Genomic DNA, 14299 nt, shown 5'->3' on the forward strand with positions numbered 1-14299 from the left:
AATTGTGGTTTCTTGCCATTTTTGAGTTCCTGCAAAAATAAGCTCCATTCTCCGTAAAAACAACAAACAAGGAAAAACAGGGAAAGAAACCTGTAGAAAAAATGCATTTGCAGTACATTTGCAGGAAAATAGCAGCAAACACTGAAGAGTTGAACCGGCACATCAACAAACAGACAAAGCCAGATGTAGGAGCGGTTAGCACCGCTCAAAAACATTCAAAGTTTAAATATGGAGGTACGATGTTCCAGACAGCGACGAAATAAAGACGGATCAATATTCCGCAATTTGGCGAGCATCCGTGGAAGACATCCGTCTTTGTCAAACAATCGGGAGACGTCGCATACAGTTTATTATGGCGCAGAACAAACACAAACATAGCCAAGGTCAGTTGTTCATAAACAGAGTTTTGGCCGTTCAGACCTCGGAGTTCAGTTATCTGACAACGCCTCATATTGTTCAGTCGCTTTATGAATGCGAGTCGATTTTTATTTTGTTCAGTGGAGAAAAGATAAAGCAAGCAATAGACCCTCGGTATTAAAAAAGTATATCCATGGCGCTTTTTTGCCTCTTTCAAGCAGAGGGTGATGGAACAAAAACTATTTGTGCCACTATTTGTTGCATAATTCATGTTGTGCCTGCTTGCTCTCAGCAAGAAGAAGGAGTCGGCATTCAGCTCAGAGAGTCTCTACTCTCTCATCAGAGAACATTTAAGTCATTAAATTTACTGAGGTGTATCATGATCCATCGTGAACGTGAACTTTTTTTTTTCTTTGTATGTTAATCGTTTTTCTCAAACTTCTAAAGCAGAATACCTGCAAGCAAGGATGGAAAAAGTACTCACATATTTTACTTACGTAAGTAAAAGTATCAATACTGCAATATAGAAATGCTCTGTAAGGGTGCCCTCACACCAAAATACCTATGAGAGTGGAATCTGCGTTCCGCCAATGCATTTCAATGATAAGGGAGCGTTTTTTTCAGAAATCCTCTGCTGGCATGAAACCGCTTCACTCTCATTGAAATGCATTGGTGGAACGCGGATTCCACTCTCATAGGTTTTTTGGTGACACCAAAATACCTAGAGTGGAATCTGCCAATGTATTTCAATGAGAATGGAGTGTTTTTTTGCCAGTAGAGAATTTCTGCAAAAAACGATCCATTCTCATTGAAATGCATTGGTGGATTCCACTCCAGGTATTTTGGTGTGAGGGCACCCTTACAAGTAAAAGTCTGGAATTCAAAATGTACTTGAGTAAAAGTATGAAAGTATTGGCATCAAAATGTACTTAAAGTACCAAAAGTAAAAGTACAAAATGTTTGAAAATAGCAGATCTACATAGCAGCTCATAACGCGTCGCGCTGCGACACGTTGTGAGCTTGTAGATCGGGTTAGGGTTAGGGTTAGGGTTAGGGTTTACAAATAGCCTAGGTATAAAATAGGGCTAAAGTGGATGTATGTTTTATAATAATCAGACATATATGCAAAGTAATGTTCTTCATTTAATTTAGCTGTTGAAAGTTCTTGCCAGTGGCTTTCAAAGGCTGTTGCAAACAGGGTTGTCACTCACAATGTGTTCCTTTAAAATCTTAAAGGAATAAATTGTTCCTCTAAAGTCTAAAGTAACCAACCAACAAAACGCATCATCATTTGTGTAAGGACAAACCTCAGTGTAATTAAATGTTTCCCCCCCAAGGAATCCGCGGTAAAAAAAAAAAAAAAAATCATAATACTTCAGTGTTTGCCTGTAAAATTGTGCATTGTTAACCATATTCATATATTTTGTGGAATTGCAGATGAGTGTGCCACACCGTCAGTGGTGGAAAATAATTTGCACATAAGTAAGTACTTGCACTACTGTAGCTAAGTAAAATATTGAGCTATATATATATATATATTTCTTTTTTTACTTTACTGGACTATTTCCAATTTTCAACACTTTTACTTCTACTCCAGTACATCAGGCAAATTTGTACTTTTATTCCACTACAATTATTTGAAAACTTAGTTACTAGTTGTTTTGTAGATTTTCATTATTATCACAAAACGTACATTAACCACTTCAACCTTTCGCGATGCGACGGGTAAAAACTATTTTGATAGATTTATAGTATAGTTTGATGCCAATACTTAAAGTACTTACACTCAAGTAGCCTACATTTTGGATAGGCCTACTTGTAACAGAGTATTTCTACATTGCAGTATTGATGATTTTACATAAATATATTCAATTGTTTACAATGGGAGCACCATGTTCTTGGAAACAGCACCAGCGTGACGAGGCATCTACAGTATTTAGCTGTCTATTTCGCGCTACGCGTTCGTTCACATCTGGCATCTCTATCCATCCGGCCGGCTGGAAGCTCTTTTTTTTTTTTGCAGAGCGCCTTGCGTTTTCAGCTGGGATAAAATGCTTTGGTAGACACATCACACACGACCCAATATGTCATATGTTCACAGTTTTGTTGTATGTTTAAAGCTAATAGTTGGACCAGTAAAGCCTCTATCAGAGTCCAGGGTGAAGAGCTATTCACTTCACCGCGGTGTAGTTTTCTAGCTATCACCTAAAAATACATAACAAAGCCTAGGTGATAGCTAGGAAACCAACGCGGTGAAGTGAATAGCTCTTCACCCTGGACTCTGATAGAGGCTTAAGACTCCCTAATCGGGAGAGAAGCGACCGACGGACAGACAGACAGACAGACTGAGGGAGGGAGGGACAGCCGGTGGAGCTTGTTGTCATAGTAACTTGCGATCTGACGGTCGCAACTAATAGTACCTATAATTGGGATTACGGTTAATTGGGTCAGGCTAGGACTGTGCTTATACTGTATATACTGTAGGTCCCAAACGAGATATTGAACAATATTGTATATTCATGGAAGTTGTTGTGCGGCTTCATCCTCCCCAAATGATGAACCCTACTCATTTGGGAATCCTCTCCTGTATCCTGTAGGTCCATCCAAAGCTTCCACTAGCACGGAAGAATCACGGTAATGGTGCATTCATATAGCGCCTTTATCCAAGGCGCTTTACAGAGATTCTCATACACATTCATACACCGATGGCGGAGGAAACCATGCAAAGGCACCAAACTGCTCACTGGGAGCAACTAGGGGTTCAGAGTCTTGCTCAAGGACTCTTCGGCACTAACTCTGAGGGAGCCACAACATGTGGATGGCTGGATTGCTATGAAACTCGCAGAGCATATTATTGCTCCCCGTAGGAGGAACCCGTGACCTTTCTTCTAGAACCACCCTCAGGCCATAAGTGTCATTTTCTGCACATAAGACATCTCATAAATAATCTAGCATCCAACACAGAGCACTCATGTGTACAGCATATGGCTCCTGCGCTGCAGCATAGCGGTAATCTAAAGATTCGGCGAGGACTGGTGTCCAACTATGCCAACTATAGTGCTACAGATATCTCAGCCAAACAGAACAAAAATATGATAAACAGAAAATCATCTCTCTCTCTCTCTCTCTCTCTCTCTCTCTCTCTCTCTCTCTCTCTCTCTCTCTCTCTCTCTCTCTCTCTCTCTCTCTCTCTCTCTCTCTCTCTCTCTCTCTCTCTCTCTCTCTCTCTCTCTCTCTCTCTCTCGTCCTCAGACGCGCCCTCCAAAAAAAAAAAAACACACACATACCAGCATCATTTACATAACTGATTCCTTTTCACCACTGCGTCAATGCCTGTATCAACAGCATATGTCACAGACGAGCAAAAGTACAAGTTTACCGTTTCATTTGCATTGGTAATTCACTCTTTAAAATGGTTCTAACAGTTCGATAATGGCAGTGTGAAAGCTGAACCGTCTTTCAGCCTCCAATGTGTGAGGGAGCTGCTTTAAGCAGCCAAACATATCGAACATGACAAATTTAGGCCAAGTGATGAAAGGCAAAAAAAAAGAAAATTATTTCAAGGCTTGGTGCAAAACGGAGGTTACAAATATACCACGTTTGGACTGCCGTTTAATGTTACAGTTAGGGATGGGACGATACGAGATATTGTTTATCGTGATAAAAAAAACACTCACGATAACCAACCACATTGGGATCAATTCACCTTTCATTTGGCGAGCTGCAAATCCAGTACCACTTAAACCGTCTATTGGAAAAACCTCTAATACCTCTAATATACGTACTTGATACAGTAGTTTTTTCACTCTCTATCTCTTTGCCAAAAAAGAGCCGATCTACAAGTTCACAACGCGTCGCCTTGCGACACGTTGTGAGCTTGTAGATCAGCTGTTTTTTGGCAAATGTTCCGCCCCAGGATAATTGATGTTTTGGGATATATTAATTATGGCGATAATATCGTAAATCACAATTTTTTTTGTCATGTTAATCGTGATATGACATTTTCATAACGTCCCATCCGTAGTTACAGTACACACGTTTTTACAAGATATTTTCCCAATGCACAGTCAAAGACATTTTTCAGTGTAATCACCAGTGGTGTAAAGTAACTAAGTACACATACTCAAGTGCAATTGTGAGTTTTTTTTTTTTTTACTTTCCTGGAGTGTTTCCAATTTTCATTATACTTTTACTTCTCCTCCACTACATCTCAGAGGCAAATATCGTACTTTTTACTCCACTACCATTATATGAAAACTTTAGTTATTTACTTTATAGATTTTGATTATTCAAATGTGTCGCAATGCAACGCATTGTGAGCTTGTAGATCTGCTATTTTCAAATGATTTTTATACATTTTAAAATGGGACATTTGAAATTTTTAAAATGGACATTCTGCAAATTGACTACTTTTACTGTTGGTATTTTAAGTACATTTTGATGCCAATACTTTTGTACTTTTACAATTTGAATTCTAGACATTTACTTACGTAACAGAGTATTTCTACATTGCGGTATTGATACTTTTACTTAAGTAAAATGTTGTAGTACTTTTTCCACCACTGAGTATTAGGCCTATATTCCCATAAAACTGTTGCTTTATTTATGCATGTTAGAAACCAGTTTTGATCATGTGGAGTAAACATAACCAGTAAGACTCCCTAATCGGGAGATAAGCGACCGTTGGTCGCTTATCTCCACAAATAGGCCAAAAGTTTGTTTTACCAAAATCGTCCTGATGGTGGCGCTAGATGGGACAGATGCGTTTTGATTACATGACTGTAGAGATACTGTGCGATTTGTGTGATTTTAGGGCAAAATCTGTAGGAGCAGTGTCCAAAAATGTGTTTAAAAAAATCGGCCTGAAGGTGGCGCTAAATGGGACAGATCCATGTTGATGAGATGAGTGTAGACATACTGTGTACCGATTTGCGTGATTTTAGGGCATAAGGAGCAGTGTCCAAAATGTGTTGGAAAGAATCGGCCTGATGGTGGCACTAAATGGGACAGATCCATGTTGATGACATGAGTGTAGACATACTGTGTAGTGATTTGCGTGATTTTAGGGCAAAATCTGTAGGAGCAGTGTCCAAAAATTTGTTTTAAAAAATCAGCCTGAAGGTGGCGCTATATGGGACAGATCCATGTTGATGAGATGAGTGTAGACATACTGTGTAGCGATTTGCGTGATTTTAGGGCAAAGATTGTAGGAGCAGTGTCCAAAAATGTGTTCTAAAAAATCGGCCTGAAGGTGGCGCTATATGGGACAGATCCAAGTTGATGACATGAGTGTAGACATACTGTGTACCGATTTGCATGATTTTAGGGCAAAAATTGTAGGAGCAGTGTCCAAAAATGTGTTTTGCAAGAATCGGCCTCATGGTGGTGCTAGAAGAGGGCCATGTGAGAAATGAGGGGTGGGGTCTCCACGCCGCCGAGGCGGACGAATAGGTACCGGCCCCGGCTCTCCCGGTCGCTCCTAGCCCGAGTTAAGGCATTTTATTTGAGCTGCAGTGGAGGGGGTCCTCCACTGGGGGCGCCACCACTTTTGCATCCGTTCTGGAGCACCAGGAGTCGGTGGTCCCCGGGAATTCCCCGTGAGCAGCCCCGTTGGGGTGGTCATTTTTGCACATTTGGTCATTTTTTACACCTGGGGGTCCCCCAGGGACCTGGGGGTCCCCCCTGGAGCTCCGGGGGTCCTTGGAGGTTGTAGTTTGGCAGGCAAGGAGTTTGTGTGGAAATTTTGGCATGGATCGGGCAACGGTGGCGGAGATATGAGTAGGGGGAAAGTGTGACGTGTGACGAGTGACGTGACGGAAGGAAGGACAGACGGACTGACGGACAGACTGACGGCTGGTGGAGGTTTGGATAGTATGAGAGTGTCAAAGTAACTACCTACGGTCGCAATTATCCAATAATTTAGTTTAGTGCTCATCAAATCGTCGAACGGATTCATTTAATTCGCAATGAAGAAAACTGGCTCTAACCGCAGCTGACAAGTCACTCGTTGGATTCAGGGTGAGTTCTGCGTGTGCTGCTGCTGCTGCTGCTGCTGATGATGTAAATTATGGCAGCTACATAAGGTCCTGGTCCTAATTTAAAAGATTTCATGGCCCATCTAGTCTGTGATAGATCTCTCGAAGGCCCACAAAAATGTGCATTTATTTATTTTAACCGCTATTGATCAGAGTCCCTCAGGAATATATATCAAGCCTCCGCCTATGTTTGCTCTACCCTAAATATATATATATATATATTATATATTATACTGTATATATATATATATATATATATATATATATATATATATATATATATATATATATATATATATATATTTTTTTTTTTTTTTTTTTTTTTTTTGAGGGCCGTATTGAGATGATCGAAGGGCTGGGTCCGGCTCCCGGGCTGTATGTTGCCCATGTGTGTTCTACATGAATGTTGACAAGAAATGAGAATCCGCTTAGTGTTTTAGTAGCAAGAGCCGACGTTCAAAGACCATCACTCCCCTATGCTTTGGTTGTGTATTGTTGTTCTGTTATTATATTACAACTCAAGACAACGACAGGAACACAGTCACACTTTATTATTCACTCTAAACTGTGAGCCTTCTTCTGTGACATGACATTCTCTATCTCCCAAAGCGCTGTGCCACTATGAGGCACAGATACCATTACCGTTGAATGAAGTGTAGCCTACTCGGGCACAGAAGAATCTTGGCCAATGTGAATGCGGGCCAGCGGGGGCCAGTCAATTGTTTTCGGGAACAGTTCAAATCAATCGGACCGCAGTGTGAATCCGCCCTAAGAATGGCAATACTGGTCCAACCTTTGGTCCGGTAGGGGTTGTAAGGAGGAGCCGGAGAGTGATGACCCACAGGGGGCGCTAGTAGGGCATTTAGACTCTTAAAGGGCCAGTTCACCTCTGGGACAACCAGATCTTATTTTATTGTTGTTTGGGACACGATCAACACAATCCTTTTTTTTTTTAGTTATTTTTGTGTTCAATCTGTGTTTTGAGATATTTTAGTATTTCAGCATGAATGATGATGCATTTTGCATCATATGATGCAGCATGATGACTCACAGGATTGTGTTGATCGTGTCCCAAACAACAATAAAATAAGATCTGGTTGTCCCATGGGTGAACTGGCCCTTTAAGGGGCTATCATAGTACAGCCTGCAGTGATAAGCTATCACCACGGTGTAGTGTTTTAAAGTCAGAAAACTTTAAAACATTACGTCATTAGGACTTAGACATTTCTCCTCTGTTTTTACTTTCAGACATCTCCCCATCACGCCGTTCACTGATTGGTCGATCACTCGATCTTGACCAATCAGTGTACCCCCTGGTTTCAGAGGCACAGACTCACAGTGATAGGAGTTCACCGTGAGTCTGTGACTATGATGGCCTTGTTTTCTAATTTTTAGGAGATAGCTTATCACCTAAAGGTTGAGGTGATAGCTCTTCACCTCGCACTATGATAAAGCCTTTAGTCAATTACCTGTACAGTTAAACTGTGCTCTCTTGTCTGTGTGTGTGTGTGTGTGTGTGTGTGTGTGTGTGTGTGTGTGTGTGTGTGTGTGTGTGTGTGTGTGTGTGTGTGTGTGCGTGCGTGCGTGCGTGCGTGCGTGCGTGCGTGCGTGCGTGCGTGCGTGCGTGCGTGCGTGCGTGCGTGTGCGTGCATGTGTGCGCGTGTGTGCATGTGTGTGAGTGCGTCGATGCCAGACACCATGTGGGCGTATGTGTTAGGAAGTTAGTTTGCTTGTGTGGGTGGGGTCATCAATGCTGTGCCATGTGCATGTGGATGAGTGGGGGTCTTAATGCATGCGGGTGGGAGGTTAGGGCGATCACTCAGTACATCTTTGCTACATTGGTGCATTTTGCTACTATTGATGTATTTTTAATGTGAAGCACATTGACTTTGTACCTGCGTGAACTTGCATATTAGTGTATTACGAATATAATTGACTTGAAATTGAGGGTTCTATGAAGGCCACCGATTAAATCTACAGCACTTTCAGTGCCAAGAGTATTTGTGTAGATGTGTGAGTAAATATTCCTTTGACGATCTTCTTCTTTAGTGTATCATCCTCAAATGTCCAACTCAGTACTATAGACCCTATTCACGGCCCGCCCAATTTCTTAACAACTTCCTGGTGCTGACGTCAACTTTGACGGGTAAACTAACACAGAAATTGCTGGACTTTAAGCCAACAAATCATTATTTCCAACGGTAAAGTACATTATAATGCTTTGTGCCTTTTACTATCTTGTGTTCTTGATCATGCTAGCCGTATTTTATACTTTACTATTCGGAAAGTGCATTAAATTTGCGATTTCTGTGTTAACTCTATGGGCTTTTAGTAGGGTTTTCCCTTCAAAGCGTGACGTCAGCGCCAGGAAGTTGCTGAGTGGGCGGGACGTGAATAGGGTCCATCGCATGGTCTCTGTCCCACTTGGAAGAGACCGGCCTCCGAAGGTGGTCTGGTTTGTACAGGGGGCAGGTGTTAATTATGTGCTCTGCAGACTGCTCAGTCTGCCAAGCCCCACTAGTTCATGGCTGATTCGAAGCAGCCGACTCCAGTGCGCAGGCGGTTCAGTAGGGTCCATTGCCGGCGTGGTACAGTAGGTCATCTCTTTCAGCGCCAACTCCAGGGTCCCAGATGTAGCGGTGGATAGGGGAGAGCCCAGCAGACTCCCGCTCCTGTTTCCAGGATGCCGACAGCCATGCCCTCGTGGACAAGTCCTCCGGGATGGAGCGGAGCATCTCTTGTGCCGCCTTGTTGTAAGGGTGGCGGGACTTGAGTCTGTTTGGAGGTTTTGTGTCTACTGTGGTGTGCAAGTTTCATTGTCTAATGACAGCTATAGGGATGCCCTGATTCGATCTACTACTCTGTTAATAACTGTAGAGGATGCGGTTAAACTCAAGTGATATTGATACATTCTAAATATCTAATAATATTACAAAAGTATTCTGCTGCACCCCTGGACTGGCCGTGGCACCCGAGGGTGCCATGGCACTAGTGAGAAACCCTATTTCAGAGTGTACTCCATTTGTAAGAAACAAACTTTAGGTTTGCCACTGCCCCAGAGAGATAGCTACAAAGCTTGCAAACAAAATCTAACACAAATACATTATTTGGATATGGACCACACAATGCAATAGAAATGCAATAGATAGCCATGTTTAGTGTGTTGTACCAGCACCACCGAGTGACCTGAAAACCCATTAATTTAAAAAATAATGGTTAATACCACCATCAAACCATGCTACACATTGTAGCTTATATAAGATTCTTTCTACACGATTTTTTTATATTGTTTTCCATTGGTGTTTGTTCTTAAAAAAAGAGGCAATCCTTTAAAGTGGGTACAACGGACAAAATGTGGGGCTTGGTTTCACACACTGACAACTCAAGAACGAGACTGACCGACGGATGGACGGACGTGCGGACGTCACAGACGGACGGGGCGCGGGGGGGGATAAAATCGTCACACATGAGCAAAATTCATTGAGGCGAGATGAGAGAGGAAGGGGACATCTTTTTTTCCTTTTCTTTTTTGGCAGTGAATTAGCGGTGGCTCTTTTTGACGGACCGCAGCGTTAATGAGATCGGCAGAAAGACACAATGGCGAGTGACCTTTCCCAGTGCTTTAGCCTTCACCTTCCAGATTGGGACATTTAACTGTCGCTGTGGACAATTATCTCTCAGGTACCTCCTGCGGCGCCGGATAATAACACTTAATTAGCCAAAGAGCAGAAAATGGCGGGGCGGACACATGACGCGCTCTCGTCCCCACTCTCACTTTACCTCCCTCCATTTCGCTCCATCTCTCCTCTCACACACACGCGCACACGCAAACACACTAGACTCTCTCTCTTTCACGTGACCTGTCAGAATGCGGCACTCCGACGCAGGGTCTTGCGGCGCGAGTCAATCACACCCCACTCTGCCGCCTCGCCCGCCATTCACGGGCACAGCGGGGGGATTTCAGGCGTGCAGGCCTGGCCTCAGGGGTGTCGCACCAAATTCTGGGCCCTGGGTACAAGGGTTCGCTGTATTATTTTGTGCTTTAACTATTGAAAAATAGCAGATATACAAGCTCACAAGAACTTGTAGATCTGCTATTTTTGAAAAATCGTAAAAGGTCTTTGAATATTTCAAATCCTTCTAAGGTTTTTTGAAAAACTAATGTTTCTATGTCAGTGGTGCTCAAACTTTTTCATTTGAAGGACCCCCAAAATGACATGAATTTGGCCACGGACCCCCCCCATCTCAAAATATTTTCACTCTGTGCCGCGCCGTGAGCTTGTATATCAACTATTTCTCAATAGCTAAAGTATATAAAATAATGAAGGCCCCTCCACCTTGGGCCCTAGTAACTCAGTCCCACTCCCCCCCCTCCCCCCCCCCCTCCCCTTAATTGTGACGCCCCTGTTCAGGCGTGCAGGCCTGGCCTGGCCGTAATCATGGTATTCACAGGTACTTGCCTTTCAGGGGGGAACATGGAGGTCAGAGCGCCGTTCGGAGGACACAGTGTTAGGATGAGAGCCCATCTGCCTCTCTAGCCCCAGAGCCACTCTCATCAGCAGCAGCAAGCCGGCCAGCAGGAGCGGAGGAGGAGCGAGACAAAATATATCGTTGTTGTCGGGGGAAAACCTTGTATGTCTAAAAAAAACGTTTGTTTTGTATTTATCATTTTAAAATGATTTAACTCTCAAAGACCGGGAACGCGCCCGCGTCGCGTTAAGATTTTAACCACTTTAAACATTATGTTGCGTTAACTTTTGAAAAATAGCAGATCTACAAGCTCACAGCACAGCACAGCTGTGAGCTTGAAAAATCGTGAAAATGTGTGCAAGACTTTGAATATCTTTGACCCGATCTTTGACCCAACTTCTAAATCCTTCCTCCAAATCAGTGGTTCTCAAACTTTTTCATGTCAAGGAACCCCAAAATTACATGTACTTGGCCGCAGACCCCCATCTCAAAATATGTTGTTCCAGGGACCACCCAGAAGCAGATATTTGATTTACAAAGGTTTGCTTTGAAAAATATATATTGAAAAATGTGCACACATTTTCAAGATTTTTCAAAAATAGCAGATCTACAAGCTCGTGGCACGGCACTCGTGCCACGAGCACTTGGTGCCGCGCTGTGAGCTTGTATATCTGCTATTTTTCAATAGTTAAAGCATTCGATAATTCTAAGCCTGAATGGCTTAAAGTACTGAAAGTAGCTGATCTACAAGCACACAACGCCTCGCGCCGCGAGATCGGCTATTTTCACTGGTCTTGCACGACAGTCTTGTGCGATGAAGCAGGGCATTGCTTTACGAAAAAACGTAACACGTTTGAACCTTGGAGATACGAGGTTTCCGCCCGACAGTGACGATATCATGAAGGCCCCACGGAACACACTGTGCAGACTCTGAGGTCACATTCAGTGGATGGACAAAATAACTCAGCCCTACAGTACTTGAGTCAATGTGTTATTGTGGGTCCTGGTCAAATGTTATACCTCAGCTTAGGAGTGAAAGTTGCTCTGTCAATTCGTACTTGAGTTCAAGTCGCAGCGTACCGTACTTGCTTTAAAAAAGAAACACTTAAGTATATATGCTTTTTTAAAATGCTCAGGTATTCACAAGTACAAATGACAAAGTACGTGTACGCTTTATTTTCCGGGAACTTCTGTTTGCGATCTGCACACAAAGACAACACGTTGTGAGCTTCAGCTTATAGATCTGCCTTTGCTCCATTTGAAATAGGGCTGAAGTGGTTGATACATAATGCACATTTTTCCCTTCCAGAAATGTAGTGGAGTCAAAGGCACAGTAAGGCTATTTGTCTTCGAAATGCAGTGGAGTGAATCGAAGAAATACATATACCGGTACTCAAGTAAAGATGCTGGAAAATACTTGAAGCTGCCTTCTATAACTTTCCTGTTCTTTTCCCCTGGGTTTGAACCCGAGTGTCCTGACATTTTTACCGCTGCACATTGGCATCCGCCTATACGTGACAGCAGACTGCTGGGCGAGTGCTGGATCTTGGGCATGGGATCAACTTTGACCCAACAAATGCACAGACCTGGTTGGTTGTTTAAGTTGTTTAAAATGTGGCCGAAATGTGTCTATAGTTTCCCAAATATGGAGATGACTGAAATCCGACATCATAGATGTTTGATGTCATAGACCACATGAGATTGACACAGTATGTCCATATGGGAATTCCCAGATGAATTCCCAGATATTCCCAGATACTATACCTAAACCTAACCTCAGAATAACTATGTCTAAACCTATAACTTAACCCTAACACCAACCTCAATAAAACTATACCTAAACTTAACCTTAACCCCTCGCGGTAAACTGATGGTCCATGCGGTGGTGGCTGCCGTTGCAGTTACCAGCGATGCCGGTCCGTGCTGTGGCCGCCGGTCCTACTGCCGGGACTGCCGGTCGCACTGCCGGTTTGTGTGCCGGCCGCCGGTCCTATCGCCGGCGATGCAGCGCGACTGCCGGTGCCGGAGAATGCATTCATTCCTTCCGCAGATATGGGCTTAATATTGATGACATCAGGGATCTCCATATATGGGCATAAAAGGGACAAGGACTGAATTAATTTGCAACATCATTGTGATGTCAGAACAGGTCAGCTATATCCTTCTGCTGAGCTGGGATTAGGTGTCACGCACTGTTACTGACGCACGCACGCACACACCGGATCTGCATCTTTTTATATTATATATAACAGTTTATTCACAAGTTAGAAGTTCCATGTTATATTTGTTACTGTCCACCACTGTGAACGCTCCGCGGACACTCTGTGCAGACTCTGAGGTCACATTCAACAACTATAATTGCTGCCCTTTAGTATGGTGTGCATGGTGGGGGCTAAACTCACATCCAATAACCGAGAATGCTCCTTGAATTGCATCAAATCAATACTCATCTAGTTCTTGTAAAGGCTTGATTTATACTTACTTGCGCGCCGAAAATAGCCGATCTATAAGCTTGCAATGTGCCGCGCTGCTGCCATACGTTTGTGAGATTGTAGTATGGTCTATTCTCGGCACGCGTGCCGCGTGTAAATCAGGTCTTGACACTATGGGTGTCTGAGGTAGAAACTGTTGTCTGCCTTGCGAGTCAGTCAAACTAAGTCTGTCTCTATGTATATCAAATTACAACGTGAATTGAATGCCATGTAAGCGTACTTGGCCCCTGGGGGTCAAGCTGCACACAGCTCAAAGTGATCTAGAGCAGGGGTTTTCAAAGTGGGTGACGGGGCACCCTGGGGTGCCGTGACGGCAGTCCAGGGGTGCTGCGAGATCATTTGATAATATTTGGAATTTATTTGGACACTTGAAAAAATATTATTTAGTATAATTTTAAACTTGAAGTACGTTATTTTCAGTCAGTTCTAACCAAAATGGCTATTATCTCAATGTTTTCCTCGCAACATAATCACTAGAATATCGTCACTGTCGGGCAGAAACCTCCTATCTCCTAAGTTTCAAATGTGTACGTCTTTTGCCCTGCTTCATCATACAAGACCGTCGCACAAAACTAGTGAAAACAGCCGATCTACAAGCACACAACGCCTCGCATCTTAGTACATTTTATAGATGATAAATACAAAACGAACGGTTTTGGACATACAAGGTTTCCACCCGACAACGACGATATGCTATAAATATAAGGTGCTGGGAGTGAAAATTATAATGTAGGGATAAAAATATTTAGGGGGTGCCCTGAGACAAAAAAGTTTGGGAACCCCTGACCTAGAGGCTCTTATGTCAGGGTTTGTCCACAGCTGCAGCGCCAACCAGTGTTGGCAGGAGATAAACACCCAGATTATCTGGTTGAATCACTGTGTGCGCTGAAGCTGAGACCACAAAGGCCTGCTGAGAGCGGGTCACTGCCCCAGGGTGTGTGGGTA

This window comes from Nannobrachium achirus, assembly GCF_963921795.1.
Source record: "Nannobrachium achirus genome assembly, chromosome: 22".
Lineage (NCBI taxonomy): Eukaryota > Metazoa > Chordata > Actinopteri > Myctophiformes > Myctophidae > Nannobrachium > Nannobrachium achirus.